Below are 18,018 nucleotides of genomic sequence, written 5' to 3'. Positions count from 1 at the left end.
TGGGAGTTGCAGGTTCGATTTCTGCACCTGAGATTGGGGAATTTTGCAGTCTAGTGTACACTTATGAAAGTAACTGTCCTGTGGTAGAGGTGGTTGAGAGGGCCTATCTTAAATTAATGATGGTTGGCTTGGGTGGAAGTTTACAGGATCAGTGCATTCTTTTTTAAGTGTCAGACCCAAACACCCGTTTTGCATTTTTTGTATTTACTATTAAAAAATAAAACCACATAATTTGTGTTATTTTATGTTTTGCAAGGCATTTATTTTTGAATCTTGACCGGAATAGAACTCGAATTTTTCAAGAGTAATACATTGCAGAGGAATAAGTTCTCCCTTTAGTTTCTCACCTGTGTCAGAAGGTAAAGTCAAGGAGTTGATGAATGGCGTGACAAGTGCCGCATTTGGCGTTGATGGAATCTCTATAAATATGGTTCGTGGTCTTGGTCCTTATTGCATTGGTTCTATTACTCACCTGATTAATGTGTCGTTGAGAAACTGGCACTTTTCCAACCAGGCTGGAAGCAGGGCATTGTTATTCCTCTTCCAAAAACCCAGAATCCTTCTTCAACCTCAAATTTCCGGCCAATATCAATCCTACCTGTCATCTCCAAAATTTTGGAAAAAAGTCGTTTCAGAAACAGTTAGTTTCGTTTTTGGAGCATGAGGGATTGCTGCCGGAGTCTCAGTCAGGTTTTCGGCAAGGGTTTAGCACTTGTTCAGCCCTACTCAATGTGGCTGATGATATACTTTCAGCTAAAGATAAGGGTTTGGAGAGCTTGATGACTGCGCTGGATTTCTCGCAGGCCTTTGACTCGGTAAACTTTGAGTTGCTCCTGGCAAAGCTACAGTTTTATAGATTTAGTGAAGCTTCAGTTGGATGGTTCTCATCGTATTTGTCTGGACGAACTCAGCGAACTAGGGTCAACGGGCAGCTGTCATCTGCTCTTCCTAGATCTGTTGGAGTTCCCCAGGGCAGCTGCCTGGGACCGATTCTCTTCCTTTTATACACCGCAGACTTGAAGGATCAGTTGAGACACTGCTTATTGGAATTCTTATGCTGACGATTTCGCAGCTGTTGTTGTCTTTCCGCCCATCTGAGATAGCCGAAGCGGTTCAAAAAGTCAATAATGACTTAGACAGAGTTAAGATAATTGGTCTGATTGATCATGGCCTTCTACTGAACTCTGATAAATGTTCTTTTTTGCATCTAAATAGCTCGTCTTTGAATGGTCAGTTGAGAGGTAGTGGTGTAAATAATAGAATATTCGTTAACGGTAGGGTTTTGACTGCATGCAGTACTCTAAGGATTCTTGGTGTCACTTTTGACTCCCAACTTGATTTTTCTTACCATGTAGGAATCCATATGCAAAAGGTGTTATATTCAAACTGAAGTGTCTGTCTAAGCTGTGTAAAATTTTGCCGGTTGCTTCAAAATTAGAAATCGTCAGATCAGTTATTTTCCCTTCAATAAATTATGCTCTTCCAACTTTTGCTAGTTGCTTAAGCAGAGAGAATGTGATGGTTCTTACCCGTCTGCAGAATAGGGCTCTAAGATTTGTTTACGGGACTAAAAAAATTTTGATCATATCAGTGAAACACAGATTACGTGCTAAGGTACTATCAGTAACAGATTACTATAATCTGCAGACGGTCAAGCTGGTGCACAAAAACTATTCAGACGGGAAAAACCTGAATATCTAAGAAAAAAAACTGGTTTTTAGACATGAAGTCAATAAGCGCAAGTACTCGACAGGATGGCCTACTGCACCTGCCAAGGACAAGATTGGAGACGGGGAAAAAAGCGTTTAGATATTTTGGACCTGCTAAGTACAATGCTTTGCCCTCTGAGTTGAAAAATCTCAGCCTTGTTAGGTTTAAAAAAAGTGTTTTAAAATGTTTGTCTAGGTAAATTTTTAGTCATTTTGATTTGTAAATGTATTAAATTTTCTAATTTTAATATCCTGAATTTGTATATTTAACAGGAGTTGTCATGAAAAGCAAAGTTGCAACTTTGATGAACGCTTGCCAAATAAAGACATTATTTATTTTATTTATTTATTTATTTTAATAGCTTTTAAGAATTTAAAAACAAATTTAAACCATGTTATCATTAAACCATGAAACCCTGTACTAAAACTAGTGTGCCTAAGGATTAGTATTCACAGAACTATTAAAAAATGTTAATGTATTTATTTAGTTACCTACCTAACGGTACTTCACATTGCAGTTAATCACTTGCAATTCAACCATCAGATTACCTTCCTCCCCTCTACAGTGAGGGCAACAGTTGTAACCTACCTTTCTGAAGATTTATTGGCTGAGCGTTAGCAAAGTTTATCACTGAGAGCAGGTAAAATTTCTTTTTTGTTTATCTGTCTGTCCACATTAATCTCCAGAATTAAACTAACCTGTAGAAAAGTAATTTGGTTACTGTTGGATTGATTGTTAAAACTTTAGCTGTATTCTGACGGATACTTTGATATTGGTTTATTTGTGAATAGACCAAGATAAAAAGTTTCATGATGGTGCATTACTTCTACATAGAGTTTGGCTTAATGTTATCAAAGGTGATAATAATTAGAGAGTGATCTTAAATAGGCTTGAAATTTCGTATACCACTAAGAGTTCTAGTAACATCTCTCTTCTGTCTATCTGCCTGTGTGTCTTTCCTGATCATAACCCAAGAACAAATTTAGCTATGAACTTAAAATTTTGCATGAAACTTCATTTCTACATAGACAAGAATGAGTTTGATATCAATCTATGAGACTTGGCTGAGTGTCATTGAAGCCAGTAGGCTGGCAAAATTTATCTTCTGTCTCCCTGGGGACTATTATTTTCTGTTCTATCCGCAGGAAATCTTGATAATGAAAAGTGGATGCAACTTCAACAAAGACTGTTAGGCAAAATGTAGTCTGGCATATTCCTACTAGTAAATACAAAAAAACGGAACAATCCCATCCCTCATTATCTCTGTTTTATCCCCGCACAAAACACATAAAAACAACAGTTTACAGTTTAAACAGTTGTGAACAGAATATATATTGACTTACCCAACTACCCAGTACGTCAGAGACGCCAACTTTTTTGATGATTCATTCTTAGCAGGTGGACATTCAAACAACATGGCATGTTCCTTGTTTGCAATTAATGTTTTGTTTATTAAACAATCAGAAACTTCCTGGACTTTTAACTTCTGAAAATTATAAACACATTTAAAAATTGTGTAATTTTATATGTTTAAAAAATCCTTAACAAATTACTAAAACAATAAAGTAAGACAAATATTCCATTACTTTATCTATTAACTACATAAGAAAAATAATATAATAACAATACATTATTATTGCGTAATAGTAAATACTAGGCATTTTAATATAGGTTATTAATGTGTGAATCATGCTTAGACAATTTAGGTGATTTTAATATCACAAATCACTCTTTAAAATAGTGATAACATTTTAAAATCCAAATAATCATGCAATTGAGATAAATTTGTTTTATTTCCTTCATAAATTGTTCTCTCCCTCCCGCCCATTGAACATGTGTGATGGATGGTAATAAAGAATAGTTGCAAAAAACAGTATAGTGTATTTTTTAAAACATTTTATGGTTTTAAATATTACATTTTCAACTAATTTTGACAGTTAGTTTAGGCTAACTTACAGAATTTTTAGAAATGTGCTCACTGTCTTCTAAACCCAATGTCTATTTTAATGATTCTATTTTATTTGGTGACATTTTAAACTAATTAACATTTTCATTCTACTATTGCTTTTTTGCTTAATACCAGCTGTCAAAAAACTGCTGTTTCTTTTGATGTAAGTTAGTTATATAGTTGTCTGGTAGCAGCATTGTGGTTTTGTTTTGTAATTAAAAGAAAGAAAAATTCACAAAATAAGGTTTTTTTAAATTGCTTGTTTTTAGATTGAAATTAAAAAAAAATCCCTTATAAAAAACACAGTTATACATTGGCATTATTGGGTTGGGTTACATAAAAAAACGCCAAACAGTCGGGATGTTATAACACACAAATATTACCTTGAATCTCATTGTATTTTGTAACAGATCATGAATCAATGGTGCCATCATTCGAAAGTTGTCCAGTATCAATTTTAGGCGGCCAGAGTTTGAACTTGTTGGAGAGCACAGAAGTACACCTTCAGTACAATCCAAATGGACATAATAGAACAGGGTGTTTTTGTTCTCCAGCAGTAAGCCTGTAACATCCATTCAGGTGAAATGGATAAAAATAATCTAACCAAACTAATAGTAAAACATTGTGTGGAATACCACACAGAATCTGGTGATGTGATTCCATCTATAGCTAGAATAGTTCTAATATATATTCGGACTCAGTACAATCCAAATGGACATAATAAATAGAACAGGGTGTTTTGTTCTCCAGCAGTAAGCCGGTAACATTCAGGTGAAATGGATAAAAATAATCTAACCAAACTAATAGTAAAACATTGTGTGGAATACCACACAGAATCTGGTGATGTGATTCCATCTATAGCTAGAATAGTTCTAATATATATTCGGACTCAGAACAATGCAAAAAGTTAGTTTGGGACATTTTATTTGAATTTAACCAGTGTTAAACCTGGAGCTGCCTATCAGTATAATTAGAATCAACTCACATTATTTATTCAAATGCAAGACGGAATTACCTAATAAAACACAATCTTCATATGGTTTTCTCAACAAGTCCATCACTGACCATGAGGCATTTCATTTTTCTTTCGTTCAGGGACTTTAGTTCTTAAATAACTCCTTCACTTATTATCTTTGGTCTACACAAAGAGTAAAGTTCTCTGTGAATTGCCACCATAGAATATTGCTTAGGTGTAAAGAATCTAATGACAGCATCCACTTTACACTTGAGGGATTTTCATTGTAGCACACATTAATCCTACTGAAAAAACTAGGAGTTTGAACGACATTTACTTTACCACAGTTGATTGCCTACTGACCTAATATGGTCGTTGGCCCAAGAATTGCGGCCCTCCACTTCCCGTGTAGTGAGCAAATGGAAGTCACTTTCCAAATGGTCCTCGCACTACTACCAGTGGCTAAGTTTATAATTCTCACAATGCCTAAAAATGATGTATAGAATTTCTAGGAATATGTTAAAATTTTAATTGGCATTGATTTAACTACAGTAGACACTTGTCTTGCTTCTAGAAATTTGATATTTGATTCAATTAGTATATTAAATTAAAATAATCAGTATTGTTGCTATTCACTTTCAGTAACATAATATCTACCTAAAATTTAGTTCGAATTATTTTACACAACTTACCTCATTGGCAATGAATACTCAATATCTGAAAGAAGATTTTTCCCCAAATCGGATAAATCAAATAATCTGCTACCAAATCCTCCTTGCTCCTAAAAATTCAAACATTACAATAATTATGATTTATTGGTACTTTAGACGAACCATAATTATTAATGTTCAACTCAGATCCACAAATAAATACAAAAATAACAATAACTTAGGATTGTCTCTGCAAAAATTTTAGTATTTAAAAGAAAGTTTGTAACAAGTTTCAAGTAACTTAAAGAAACTTGGTCAATGTACGCCCCTGTCATATTCATAGGATCAGTGTTTCTTTCTGTATAGCATGATAGTTATATGAAAACTTATATGCTTCCTGTCGTATAAAACAATAAAGTGATATTTTGCTTGAACTTAACTTTTGGTGATTATTCTGACAAAATTACAGGATTGTAAAGAGACATTTGCAATCTTTATATGTGTGTGTGTGTGTGTGTGTGTTTCATTACTAGTGTTTATCAGATTTAAAAAAGTATGACACATAGTACTACTTTGTTTAATGTTTGTTTCATTTATTTATGTATAACATTAGGCAAAGTACTATGTGTCATATTTTTCAAGATTAGATAAACACTAATAATGAAACAAAAATAAACCACCATTGTCTTTACATTGGCATTACCTTAACTGGGAACAATGTGGTAAGGACGTGGAACTAGAAGAAGAAAGAAATGATGGATTATCATAAGCTTAACGATACTGACTCCTTTAAGTCCCAACTCCTACACACAGAATAGGTGGACAGATCTGAACCCTCCCTAAACACGATCAGACCTCAGCTTTGGTCCTCATGTTCTATTATGCCTCTGAGAACCCTAGTCGTTATTCCCTAAACAAGTAAGAAATTAAGTCCAGAATTGAGCTCTCTGACATTAACAATATTTCACAGTGATAGTACAGAACAAACAGACAATACTATTAACTTTAATACTGCACTTCTGACAGACTTCAACCATGTACTGTACATCTCAGAATATGTGTTACAAACTGAGCACACTTCCTATTTTAACTCTCAAAATGGGTTTTTAATGACCACAAAACAATAATAACGATGATAAATGTAGCGCGCACGCACACTACTATTTTAATATAGTAATTTTTAGATGGTATTTTAGTAATTACACAGTGTGTAAATTAACTGGACTAACCCAAGTCCCTTTAACCGCGTGATGTGAGGTGACTGGCCGTGCTGAGGAAATGCAAGAGCAGCACTCGTCAGCACGAGTTGGCAGTCGAGTTGAGGGCTCGGAGGTAGGCGGAGGGATTGGCAATGTAGAGTGTGTGAAGTAAGTCTATTTTGGTGGAGTGAGATGCGAACACACCGGTACACATATAGTAGTTTGGGTGCGCCTACGAGTGTTTTAGTGCATTTTGAATATAGATTGGAACTCAAACAAAGGAGAAACGTGAGTAATTATTTCAAGACCCTTCTCAACCACTATTCTAAATTTCCCTACGAGCTAGGGTGGTGGCAGCAAAACGCTATCCCTTTTATTAACCATGAGCCTCTCTGGCTAATATCGGAGGGCTTACAGTGGTGACCAGCGGGTGGGATACGATAATTAAACCAGCAAATTATTTCAAAATGATTTCAAAACTTTAAAAGAACTCTAAAAGAAATAAAGAAGTGTACCACGTGGTTGAGAAAATTATTAGAACATTTCAGTTTTACACTCCATTATCCAAATAACTACTATTCTAAATTCATTTACAAATTAATTGCAATGTTATATTTCTAAATTTCGAGTAAATTCAACTTATATGAACGAAGATGGACTTGGATTAGTTCTGTGTGCTTATTACACCATGTGCAACGCCATTACACTATGAAGCGGAAGTTGGACGCCATCATCATACGTCATCATAGAACATAGAAAGGAACAAGGAGGGCATACGTCACCGGACATCCAGTGATCCAGACCGGAACTACCAACTGCCGACCACTGTCTACGCAGATGTTGTCATCTCCGTCAACGCAGTCACGATCATCCACAGCCTTCGAGATGGCAGCCCTGTCACTATTTGGTGAGCAGTGGGAACTTTGTTAAATTAAATTAAAATTAAAATCATTGGCGAAAACCTAAGATTAGACTACGTATTATTAGTAAATAGTTGGTTAAATAATATGGTTCAAAATGCTTTGGAAATAAATGGTGAATGCAGCATTGAGGCCAGGCTTTAAGCATTAAACTTCTTTATTGACAAACAGATTCAGAATTATTTAAATAAGAGAAATTAAAAGGATAACATCCTAGTATTTTATTTTGCCAAAGCCTCCATGTCAGGTCGTCACCTCCAGGGCATTCAGTCCATCATGTTTTCAGCGTAAATATAAGCAGAATAACGTGTTGATTAAAATCATTTGCTTGGAAATAGGGATATGCCAATGATTCTATATTAGCTTACTGTTCAATTTGATTGATAATTCATTAATATCTGTATACAAAAAGAAACCCGTAGAAATTTTAATATAAGTGTAAAAGAGTATAATAGCAATAATTGTTGGAAGTAACTTGTTGCTGACTTATAAAAAGGGTAAATTTCGAATTATACTGAAAACAAAGTGATATCAGTTAATGTGATTAACTATTAGAGTATATAAGTAATAGCACATAGTATATCATATAACAAATACGATTATTTAATATTATTGCAGCTGTATTGAGTCACATTACAGTATTGATATACTTGTATATCGAGGCATTGTTAGACTATTGATCCATTGATAACTCAATACTACCGATTAGTGATTGGTATCATTTGGAAATCGAAAAACTTTATTGTTTGATTGATCCATTATCGAAAAATTGAAAAAAAAAAAGGGGAAAGTTATTTTACTGAAAAATAGGGAAACTAGTTATTCACATTGTTGCTGTCAACGTCTTTTAGGGATTTCATTTAGAGCGTTTAAGTTTAACTATTGAATATCACTGATAACCTAGAGAATTGTATAGCTACTGTATTCCAAAGAGGAAAACCAAATTTTTTTAAATTATTAACGATGGGCACTGTACACCTAGAAGGGAAGACCGTTGAGGTCCAAGACGCCTTTGATGCCATATCGAATAAAGTGAGGTCGCTTCAAGTAACACTAGATGAAACGTTAGCCAACGCTTCTACCTCCGCGGTGAACAAAACTGAAACATCTCCGTAACCCGATGGACATGACCCTTGCAGACAGCAAGCCGTCATTTGAGCTTGTCTCAAGTATAGCCCATTACGATGGAGAGAAAGCAGATCTAGTCGCCCCCTTCTTTGACAACATCGAAGGAATTGGAGAGCTCAGCAATTGGAGTGAAGCTCAAAAACTTCAAGTTTTAAAACTTAAACTAACAGGCAGTGCTCTACAGTTTGCAAAGTCAGACGAAAAATGTAAAAACTCAACAACTTTAGAAGAAATAAAAAGCTGCTTTTATGGAAAGATTCGGCGAAAGCCTACCAGATCATTACTACTTCGAGCAATTGGCTAGCATACGACAAAACAGAGGAGAAAACTATTGAGCAGTTCTCTGACCGAGTAAAAAGGGTCAGTGATAAAACTCTAAGAGTTACAAACAACGCTGAAGCAAACCAAATTCTGAGAGAAGAGGCCGATAGAAGAGCCATGGATGCCTTTGTAAGAGGATTAAATGGTGAAATAGGACGGCAGACCAGGATCAAGTTCCCTAAAACATTCAGAGAAGCTGTAACCACGGCGATAGCTCTAAACAACTTAGAGAAAAGACCATCCGAATTTGAGGAGAAGACAAGGCGAGTTTTTGGAACGATCACCGATACTACGTGTTACACTTGTGGGAAACCAGGCCATAAAGCCAGAGAATGCCAATCCAGGCGAGTAGATATTGTATGTTATACATGTAAGAAGAAAGGTCACAAAGAGAGGGATTGTAGAAGTAAAAGTGAAACAACTACCTATTATTGTGAAAATTGCCGAAAACCTGGACACACAGCAAACAATTGTTGGGGTATGAGAAATACAGCATTAGGAAGAGGCGCAGCTAGAGGAGGAACCTTCAGGAGCAGAGGGTATCAGCATGGAGGACGTGGATCAGCTTCGAACACGTTTAAACCACAACGAGGGACCCAGGCACGCCGCTGGGAACCTCAGAAATCATTAAATCTGAACCACACGGGACTCAGACAGGCGAAGTTGAATTTCAAAGCTGTTGCCACTTTGACACAAGAAAATGTGAGTGAATTAATTGTACAAGGGTGCATAGGAGGAGTGAACGGTCTCATTGTAATCGATACAGGAGCACAAGTATCACTGATCGATAGGACAATGGCTCAGAACAAGCTAACTCCAACTGAAATCCAAATACGAGGTATCACTGGTGCTGTTATGAACGTTTACGGCACTGTAACAGAGACCTTGCAACTGGAGTTACTTGATTTAAAATGTGACTTCGTAGCAACAGATCTCCCTGAAGATTATATTGCTATCCTAGGATACGATGTTTTGAAACGAAAAAAAGGCTGTGATTGACCTTGAGAATAAGTCTCTGAGTATTGGAAACAAGATAGCATGCAGTTTCCATGAAAGAGAATCCCCTGTAACTCGAAGCAGGAGAAGTGGCATTGGCATTGTTCAATGTTCCCACGAAACAAGTTCAACAAACCTTAATCCACCAAAACAAATCCTGAAGGAAGAAATACCTGACATTTTAGCGTATAGTCGCACAAACATCAACGTGCCTGCCCGTTCAGAAATGCTTATTCAAGTAAATATTAAGCAAAAACAAAAAGGATCAAATGGAACAAATGGAAGGAAAAAACAGTAATTACAGAACCAGCGTTAGTAAAAGTTCATGGCATCAATGTCGCTAGAAGCCTTTCAAAAGGTGAATAAAGGAATGTGTTGGACCAAAATCATAAATATCACCTCTGAAAATTTAGTGATATACAAGAATACGCTGCTCTGCAAAATAGAAGAGCCACACAGTGAAGCAAATAAAGGAGCATGGAAACGAGTAAATCTAACACAAAATAGGACAGAGGAATTCAATGGAAAACTTGAAGAAAAATTAAAGCACCTCCCAACTGAAGACCAAAATAAATTAAAAAATGTTCTCCAACGCTACAAGCGTCTATTTAGCTTAGGAGGAATAGAGAATTTGGGGTGTACTTCTTTAGTTACTCACAAAATCAACACGAGCCAACATCCTCCGATCAATAAGAAACCTTACAGAGTGCCACAATCACAGAGAGGTACTCTACAAAATTTGATACAAGAACAATTAGATAAAGGTGTAATTGTACCAGTACTTCCCATGGTCAGCACCGGTAATCATTGTCCCCAAGAAAGCAGGCTCTGATGGTACCATCAGTTATCGTCTATGTGTAGACTATCGGGAACTCAATAAAATTACAGTTCCGGAAATATATCCCCTTCCAGATATACATGAAACTTTAGACATGTTAGGAGGCAGTCAGTACTTCTCGGCACTGGATCTGAATTCAGGTTTCTATCAGGTAAAAATGCACCCTGAAAGTCAAGAGAAGACGGCCTTCAGTACTCCTGATGGTCATTATGAATATACACGCATGCCAATGGGATTGATCAATTCTCCTTCTGTATTTCAACGATTGGTTGATACTACTCTCACAGGTCTGAAAGGAAAAGCATGTTTGCCCTACATGGATGATATCTAATCTTCAGTTCGAGTATTGATCAGCACGCTAAAGATCTTAGTGAAGTTCTAGAGAGATTTCAAGAGGTAAATTTGAGTATCCAGTTGAAGAAATGCCAAATAGCAAAGTCTGAAATTAACTTCCTAGGCCATGTTGTATCGAGAGATGGAATCAAACCATGTCAGAATAAGATTGAAGCTGTCAAAAATTTTCCAAGACCCAAGAATGAAAAGGAACTTCGTGGATTTATAGGACTATGTAGTTACTATAGGAGGCATGTACCGAAATTTGCCGACATCGCTAAACCTCTGACAAAATTAACCAAAAAAGACCAAAAGTTTGAGTGGAACGAAGAAGCGGAAACATCATTTGAAAAATTGAAGACCATCCTTGTAACTGAACCTTTTATTAGTGTATCCAAATTTCTCCAAGGAATTCGTTCTTAAGCACTGATGCAAGTAATGTTGCACTTGGCGCAGTATTAGGACAAGTGATTAATGGAATAGAACACCCTATCGCCTATGCGTCAAGACAGTTAAACTCCGCTGAGCAGAATTATACCAGTAACAGAAAAAGAACTTTTAGCAGTTGTATGGGCAGTAAAGTATTTTCCGATGCTACCTGTACGGACGATCATTTCTCCTTGTTATACTGATCACAGCGCAATTCAGATGGCTGCTGTCGCTAAAAGATCCTTCGAGTAGACTCACTAGATGGGCACTGAAATTGGCTGAATATGACTACAAAGGTATTCCATAAACCAGGGATTAAAAAAATCAAACACGCTGATTGTCTGAGCAGAATTGTGTGCAAGAATACTGTTGGAAAGTCTACCTATATTGGATGTGGACAGCATTAAAGAAAATCAATGGTAAGGATGAAGAGTGCCAGAGATTGAAAAAAATACCCTCAGTTTCAAAACAAGTCCACAAGGAGTCATCTATATAAAGAGGGCAGGGACAGACAAACTGATAGTCGTTCCAAGACGGTTAAGAGAGGAAGGTTATTCGTTTACACCATGATATCCCGACAAGCAGGTCATGGAGGTATCAAGAAGGACGATGTTAAGAAATCCAAGAAAAGTTTTATTGGCCGAAAATGAAATTAGATGTTGTCTCCTTTATCAGAGCATGTGATCCATGCAATAAAAGAATGGATTACGGAAAAACTAAAAGCACCTTTTAGGTAAATTTCAAGAAAGTACAGAATTTGGATACCGGATTTGTGATTTCGTGTGACATTGTTGGCCCATTACCCCTAACAAGCTCCAAAAACAAATACATACTGACAGTTATAGATCATTTTACAAGGTACGGAGAGTTTATTGCATTGCCAGACCAAACTGCAGAAACAAATAGCCCGAGCACTTGTGCAGAGAGTCCATTACGAAGATGGGAGTACCCTGTGAATTAATTACTGATCAAGGCTCAAATTTCACATCCGAAATAATGAAAAGCATGTGTGCTCTACTAAGAATAAAGAAACTTCAAACCACCGCATATCATCCCATGAGCAATGGTAGAACAGAAAGAGTTCATAGATCCAATACCCAAGATGCTAAGTCATTATGTCAACCGAAATCAAACAGACTGGGACGAGCTCCTACCAATGGTAAATATGGCTTTATAACTCTCAAGTGCATGGATTCAACAGGGATTTTCTCCTTTTGAGCTAGTCTTTGGAAGAGAGATGAAGACTCCCTTAGAAGATGATCTATTGATCACAGAAGAAGATGATGGTTACCCTGATTATGTCCGAAGATCTTAAGATGAAGTTGAATGCCGTAAGGAATTTGTCTCAACAATGCCAAGACCATGCAAGAACCCAGCAAAAGAGACAATACCGACAAGAATTCTAAGCTAAATAAATTTGAAGAGGGCCAACGAGTATACCTTCACGTGCCCCAAGTGAAAAAAGGAAGAGTGAAGAAGTTGTCTAGACCCATGGAAAGGTCCATACACAATTGTCAAGGTTATATCAGATTTGAATGTCGTACTCCGAATTAAAAGGAAGAATGTAACTGTACATGTGAATCGAGGTAAAAACCTGTCACCGAGTTTAAGTTGCAAGAACAAGGAAGTAGCCAAAATGATCCAAAAGCTGCTCAGGTAGCAGAAGAAGAAGAACAGGAAGAAATCATTGAAGAGACCGAAGACCATGAAGAGGGCATTCAAATAGAGTAGCCGGACAAAATGAAGAACAAGACAGGAGAGAACCAAGCCCAGGAACCGCAGAAGAGCGACCAGGGCCCTTTTAGATCCATAAGAGATAGAAGAAAAACCGTGTAGATTCAAAGACTATGAAGTTTATTAAATAATAGGAATGTATATACATATTGTTATGAACAGTGAACGTGTATTGCATCGTTTATTTAGTAGTTAAAAGTAAACGCAATGTATTGAATAATTATGTATTGTTTGTTATTTGAGGATGTTATATAATACACTAAAATATTCCTCGTTAGTATGTTATGCTTCTTGTCTGATGTGTAAGTAAAAAGATGTTTTAGAGTACCACGTTACAAAGTAGAATGCAATAGTTACTCCCGAATTGAATGGGTTTGTATGCGTGAGTATGAATGTTGTATGACTGTGAAACGAATGTTGATGAATGGGTATGCAAGGTGTGTGAATAAAAGCCAAATTAAAGGATCCAAACAACTCAAATGTGTGGATTGAGGTACACTATAAGGAAAGAAGTTATATCTACGCAGGTTTAAGATAAGAAACATAAGATCAAGCTGTACGTAATAAAATAAATTCGAATAAGTCAGGATATTCATGAAGTAAACAATTATTAGGATCTAAATGATGATTTCAGGAATACTTGTACTCTTTTGTCGAGACAGGAATGGCCCGAGAATGAATGAATGACACAGGGAACGTTTTTTCAAGAAACTTCATGACACAATTATTTCCGAGGATGAATGGAAGATTGTATTAGATTTTAATATGATAGAAATAAGAGACGAACTTGAGTCACTTAAGACATTGTGCACAGACTTAGTTTATTATACGAACACTAGTGTAAATGTGTGGGATGAGGACTTTGCTTTCGAATATAGTAGAATTAAGACCGGGATAGACCAGTATGAATCCGATGTAATGTGACTTATTTAGACTTCTACCTACAGAACGCTCCAAGCGAGGACTAGTTGATGCAGGAGGATATGCATTGAAATGGTTGTTTGGTGTGCCCACTAGCGAAGATATGGAACAAGTTAATAGTAAAGTTGAAGAGATAAAAAAAGATTATGCGGATCACTGTTGAGTTCTAGAGAAAACCAAATTCACCTTAATGAAAGACATGAATGAAAAGATGGTAACAAATACTAAAGCCATATCAGAGATAATGACTAAACTTACTCATTCAAATAGCATGTTAATCACTTCACTCCGAGGATTCGAACAAGAAAACATTATGCTACATCGTTTCATTAACAAAACATTTAAAATCTGTCAGTCTAGCACGTCATTTAGGTCAAACCATAGATGAAGCAAAGTTAAGAATTGTTGAGTTTAGGCAAGCTTTAGAATTAGTAAACACAGGTAGAATAAGCAGCAAATTACTACCACCCCATGAGTTTGTTAAACATATTGCTTGACATAGGAAAAAGTCATACCTCGTCATTTGAAACTAATTATACCAGTTAATGAAGAAGACGTATTTATGTATTACACCTTTTGCACTGCTCATGCTTTAGCCACCAAGACAGGAATTTAGATTGGATCGTAACTGTACCTTTAAGTTCGCAAGACAGACGTCTTGAACTTTATAAAGTAGAAGTTATTTCCATTGTACCAAACAAACCTTCAACATTGGGTTAAAATGGAATGTACAAGTTGATTATTTGTTGATCTCCAAAGAGAGACAGTATTATGCACCTATCGATTTTAACACACTAAGTCAGTGTAGACTAAGTCATTTTTATTTGTGTCCTAACTCTATAAATGTATTGCATCATAGCGTTAATGATTGTTATATTCGCTCTATTCATTGGGATCTAACCTAGTCACAGAAAAAATGTTCACGAACCTTAACCATAAATGTAACTTCACCTGTATGGATCCAAAACGGCAATGATTGGATCTATAGCCTAAAGGAACCATTATAAAGTCATACTTAACTGTATGAGGAGTTCTGATGGAGAAAAACTCAGTTATCTCTCCACCCACATCTAGGTTATTTAGAATTAAACTTTAAAAACAAGTCTGGAATATTAAAACAGGCTTCAAGTTGCGCTATCTTTGGTAAATATAATAAGTTATTCTCGAGGACTCAAGGAAATATAAAATATAAATTTGACATTAACCATTTGCACATCCCAAAGATTAACCTGTTGCTATCTCACGAAGAAAATCTAATCTTTAAAAACAGTAGCTTGTTATTTGAAACAATGCAAAAAGTCAAGGACAATCTTAAAGATAATCACATAGAACTAGACCTTAACAAGCTTTTAAATGATACACATGTTTTGTACCCTAGTATCAAAGAAAGTATAGAAAACCCCACTGAAACTATTTCTACATTATCATAGTTTCAATGTTTATTTTGTTCATTTTGAATAGTGTACTTTGCGTAGTTTTGTTTTGTCACAGGAAAATGCCAACCTGTGCGAGGATGTCCTCAGTTGCTGAGCGGCAAAGCCCCAACCATTCGAGTAGAACATGGAACTCCGCTCGCAGAAATTATTCAGGAGTCTTCCTTTGTTCAATTCAATACACCAAGCCCGCCTTGAAGTACGGTATTGTGAAATTCATTGTAGTGCTGAAACCAGGTCAGGTCAGTGTTGCAAAAGACTATATTTGTTATAAATATGTGGGGACTTTGCCAAGCTCAAGAAATGTAATGTAGTTAGGAGGACATATATCTTAAGTGATTGTCAATGTCAAGTAGAATTAAATTGTAGATTTATAAGAACTTACGCAGCCTAAAATAATCTATTTTGTCCTTTTAAGTTGTGAAAAAATGATGTAATGTAAAATGTTATCCTATACATTTTTTTTTGAAGTATTGTAAATGTTTGTTATATTCTGAGAATCTAAGATGTATCACCATGAAAATTCTGTATGATCCATCTTTCCTGAAAGGGAGAGTGATGTAGCGCGCACGCACACTACTATTTTAATATAGTAATTTTTTAGATGGTATTTTAGTAATTACACAGTGTGTAAATTAACTGGACTAACCCAAGTCCCTTTAAACCGCGTGATGTGAGGTGACTGGCCGTTGCTGAGGAAATGCAAGAGCAGCACTCGTCAGCACGAGTTTGGCAGTCGAGTTGAGGGCTCGGAGGTAGGCGGAGGGATTGGCAATGTAGAGTGTGTGAAAGTAAAGTCTATTTTGGTGGAGTGAGATGCGAACACACCGGTACCACATATAGTAGTTTGGGTGCGCCCTACGAGTGTTTTAGTGCATTTTGAATATAGATTGGGACTCAAACAAAGGAGAAACGTGAGTGAGTAATTATTTCAAGACCCTTCTCAACCACTATTCTAAATTTCCCTACGAGCTAGGGTGGGTGGCAGCAAAAACGCTATCCCTTTTATTAACCATGAGCCTCTCTGGCTAATATCGGAGGGCTTACATAAATAAGAAATTAAGAAATTTTTATGTGATATGATGAAATGCTTAAGTTTTAAGGTTTTCTTTAACCTCCTTCAAACTGACTCGAATTAGAAGTTTATACCAAGATAATGCAGTGGCTTTATCATGGGAAGTGTCCCATATCTGGGAAGGATAATTTCACCCAAAGTAAATGTGAGAGTTGTAACAACCATATGTCTCTTCTCAATTTTGTTAGGCAGGACAAGAGACAGCAAACTTCACTACATCAGACTGAATATAAATCCCTGGCTAACACCACTTAATCCAGAGTTGTATGAAAGTCTCGACTTCAATTTAAAACAAGAGAAGAATGTGGGTTAAAAGCCAAAGAACTAACTTACTTGTTGGCTTGTAATCGAGTCCAAATTTTGGAGCTTGGCTTTCAAAAATGATATCAACAAGAAGAAAACACAAAAAACAACACTGAAATCACCTTTTGTGACCGCCTGGGCTAAAACAATAAACTGCAATCTCTTGTCAGCAACTATAAATACTGTCGAATAAGTCTTGAAAGCCATTTGGTGCTTGTAATTAGCCAGAATGTGCTCCATGTTACCAAATGCCCTTGTGACTTCTAAAAAGGTACATTGTGAAGCTGACACTATGCAATGTGATGTGAGATTTCTCCTAAGATAAGTGTATCCAATATTGCTCAAATTCAAGGTCCACAGCCATTCCTGGAGATAATATGAAATGGTAGATCAAGATGGGATACTTCCTTCCAAACATCATTGACCTCAGGATATCTTGAGACAATTTGTGCGTATGAGGTTATTCAGTGACATTGTTTTTTTTGAAATGATGTCATTTTGGACTAGATGAAGGGTTGATGCAATGGCAAGAGGAGACAGATTAGAAGTTGTAGTTATTACCACTAACCCTACATTGACTTGGGAACTTTTTTAAATTAATTGTAAGGGGAGTTGACATTCTTTGTTAAATTGCAGTACTCCTGCATAAAATAGAAGAGTAGGCTGCTGCATTATTATCAGAAATCATTATTGATAACATCTCCCGATAAGAAAAGCTTACAAAAATTTGTGACAAATAACACATCTTAGATAGTCCAAATTTGTAATCAATGTACAAAATAGAGCTGTAACCTTAAAAGGAGTCCAGTCTGAGTCATCCGAGAAATCAGAATCAGAAAGTCTATCACGTTCTCTCTCCGGCACGGCGGGCCTAATATTGGTGCACCCTCATCACTGACTTACACTGCTTGCTGCCTGACTGGTTGAGTCCTCAGACGTCTCGTACTGGCCTGCAACAATAACCAGAGACCTAATACTTACTTGTAATCTACTCATTACAGAATTAACTAGAACGTTTGCCCTTCTCAATCTTGAAATGATGAACTTGATAAGTGCACTCTTCTTGCTGACAGGGAGCGATGCACAAAGATAAAAATATAGAGAACACTACCTGCAAGCAAAGTT

At 36.4% G+C, this 18,018-nt stretch overlaps 1 long non-coding RNA gene across 1 annotated transcript; it reads right to left on the bottom strand.

Moving 5' to 3' along the window:
- Positions 1-3,165: 3,165 nt before the first annotated feature.
- On the bottom strand, positions 3,166-17,751 carry LOC124374238. The gene is made up of 4 exons (XR_006923533.1): positions 17,686-17,751; positions 5,306-5,394; positions 4,042-4,220; positions 3,166-3,196 (listed from the first exon to the last, which is right to left on the bottom strand). It is a non-coding gene; the product is annotated as an uncharacterized LOC124374238 (long non-coding RNA).
- Between the last annotated feature and the right edge of the window lie 267 nt (positions 17,752-18,018).

The sequence above is a fragment of the Homalodisca vitripennis genome, unplaced genomic scaffold (assembly GCF_021130785.1).
Source record: "Homalodisca vitripennis isolate AUS2020 unplaced genomic scaffold, UT_GWSS_2.1 ScUCBcl_7624;HRSCAF=15391, whole genome shotgun sequence".
Lineage (NCBI taxonomy): Eukaryota > Metazoa > Arthropoda > Insecta > Hemiptera > Cicadellidae > Homalodisca > Homalodisca vitripennis.
Note: the sequence above shows the minus strand (reverse complement) of the source record. Positions and strands in the feature narration are given on the sequence as shown.